Genomic DNA, 3,126 nt, shown 5'->3' with positions numbered 1-3,126 from the left:
CAAGCCTCATGTTAGTTTCAAGCTGCCTGGTTGTAGGCTGCCATGTTGGCTGGCAGTTAATTTGCATATCGCCCTGATTAGCCAATGGGAAAGGTAGCGGTCGTACCCTAATTACCATGTTCCTCTTTTATTAGAGAGGATATGCATCATAGGAGAACCAGAAGGAGAAGAGAGAGAGATTAAGGAATTGAGAACCTACTTGAAGAAATGATTGAAAAATTCCCTAGCCTGGAGAAGGGAATAGGCATACAGGCCAGGAAGTGCAGAGAGTCCCAAACAAGATGACCCAAAGAGGCCCACACTGCCCTATCCGGTTTGGCTCAGTGGATAGAGCATCAGCCTGTGGACTGAAGGGTCTCAGGTTCAATTCCAGCCAAGGGCACATGCCCAGCTTGTGGGCTCGATCCACAGTAGAGGGTGTGCAGGAGTCAACCAATCAATGATTCTAGTCATTGATGTTTCTATCTCTCTCTCCCTCTCCCTTCCTCTCTGAAATCCATAATAATATATTAAAAAAATAAAACCCCATACTGTTTGCAATTTTAAAAAATATTAAAAAAGAGGCCCACACCAAGACACATCATAATTAAAATGTCAAAGTTTAAAGACAGACAGAATCTTAAAAGTAGCAAGAAGAAAGCAATTAGTTACCTAAAAGGCATCTCCCATCAGACTGTCAGCTGATTTCTCAACAGAAACTTTGCAGGTCAGAAGAAATTGGCACAAAATACTCAAAATGATGAAAAGCAAGGACCTATAACCAAGATTTCTTTACCCAGAAAAGCTATCATTTAGAATTAAATAACACATAAAGAGCTTCCCAGACAAGAAAAACTGAAGGAGTCTATCACCACCAAACCAGGATTATAAGAAATGTTAAGGGGACATTTTTAAGATGAACAAAAGAAAAACTACTAAAAATATGAATAATAAAATGGCAATTACTATATATCTGTCAACAATCATTTTAAATGTAAAAGGATTAAATGCTATAATTAAAAGATGTAGGGTAGTTGAATGGATAAGAAAACAAGGCCTATACATAAGCTGCCTACAAGAGACCCATTTCAAGCAAAGAACTTACGCAGAGCCTCTACTCCTGTCTCCACTGCTGGCCAGTGGAGCCAACTCAGCATGGCTGTATAACGAAGCTCTCCTCTGGGGATTTGCTGCAGGCCTGTGCCACCATGAAACCCCTTAACAAAGCTCTGCTAAAGGCACTGCAGCAGCAGTGCAATATTGAAAATGAGGGTTCATTATCATCTAACCTGAACACACTCTTTTTCCCCCCAATGCTTTAATTATCACTATACCTATTGGGTTATATTTTACCATAAATCTTATATTTTTGAAGATGCCTTTGAAACTTGCAATAGGGACAGCTATTTTTATACTGCAGTTGTTATAGTGGTCACCATTCACTTGGTGCTGTTTCCCTTTGTCTACCGTATGTGACCTGGAATAAAGACTCAGGATAGTAGTGTGAAAACGAAAAGGATTAGAGTGAACACCACTTTTGATAACATTAAATTGTTTTTTTTAAATGGTAAATGCAGGCCGTGGCCAGTGTGGCTCAGTTGGTGGGGCATGATCCTGTGCACCGAAAGGTTGCTGGTTTGATTCCTAGTCAGGGCATGATCCCTTGTAGGGATGTGCAATACCCTCTCACATCAATATTTCTCTCTCCCCCTCTCCCATTTTCTCTCTCTAAAAATATTTTTCAAAAATTTCATTAAAAATGGTAAATGTGTCTGGGATACTGATGCTTTCAAAAAAGTTGAAAAAATTTTTAAAATTGCTCTTTCTATTACAATTGTTTGCATCATCAATTTTAACTTTTTGAGCCTTTCATTTGAAAATGAGAATTTGGAAATATTAAATTGGTTACAAGTAAGTATGTTTAATATACATTATTCTGAGAAAAATTGTTTATTTTACAATAAACATGTTTCATAGCATTTTGTCTTTTGGTTGTTTTTGAGTTTTGCTTTTCTGGATATGTTAAGATGTACACAGTGAAGCAAACCTAAACTATATTCTCACTGGAATACTTTTCCTAACTATCATGAAAGTACCAAGTCATTAGATTTTGGGTTGTAAATTCTTATCAAAAATTGCTTAAATTGTGGATGCTGAAATTCGTCGTAATATTACTGAGACATTTCAAATAAAGTGTAATGCCTACTTAATAGGAATGTTTCATTGCATTATTTCATGGGAGAAGTAAGCTGAATTTCCTCCATTTTCTACAAATTCATTTATTGAAGAATGTTGACAGCAAAGCAAATCTAGCTGTCTGGACACTGGTCTGTTCCCTAAAAGCCCCTTGCAGACCAGCCTGTGCTTCCTGAGCAACTCTTTAAAACAGCATACTGTGCTCTGTTGTTCAACAATGAAGTTATACTATAACTAATAGGTTTGTGTAAATTCTCTTTAAATTTGTTTTTACTGTTGTTTTATAAAATGTGTATGATAAGAATTTATATTTGAATGTTTATTTTTACACACTTAGGAAGTATAAACAATCCTGGAAATAGATTATTTTTATCACCCAGAAAGTTTTCTATTCTAGTCTTTTTAATCAGAGCAGTTATATCCAGCAATATATATATATATATATATTGCTGGATCCAATGTGTAACATTTTGTTGAGGATTTTAGCATCTGTGTTCATCAGGGATATTGGCCTGTGATTTTCTATCTTTGTCGTGTTTTTATCTTGTTTTGAAATTACAATAATGCTGGCCTCATAAAAAGAGCCTGGGGAGAGAAGATGGCGGCGATATAGGCAGACGCGTTCCAGGTCGTGTCCTGGAGCAAATGGAGTGAGCAGCTGAAACTAATAGCACCCACCCCGAGTTGGCGAAAGGGCTCAGCTGGTGAGACGGTTTGCATCCGGGAAGAGCAGAACTCCCCTGGAAAGGTAAAAGGAACCCAGGGATTTGGGCAGGAAAGTTTGCCGGACCTCTGAGCCCAGACGGTTGGAGGGAGACCGCGTGGCAGACAGCCGCGTCCCTTGGGACAGGCACAGCCACTGACTGGGGAGGGGAGATCCGCGGGATTCCTGGCGCCGCCCGGGGGATTTGAGAGCTGGGTTCTGTGAGCACGGAGGACTGAGCCTAACAG

The sequence above is a fragment of the Myotis davidii genome, unplaced genomic scaffold, assembly GCF_000327345.1.
Source record: "Myotis davidii unplaced genomic scaffold, ASM32734v1 scaffold1947, whole genome shotgun sequence".
Classification (NCBI taxonomy): domain Eukaryota; kingdom Metazoa; phylum Chordata; class Mammalia; order Chiroptera; family Vespertilionidae; genus Myotis; species Myotis davidii.
Note: the sequence above shows the minus strand (reverse complement) of the source record.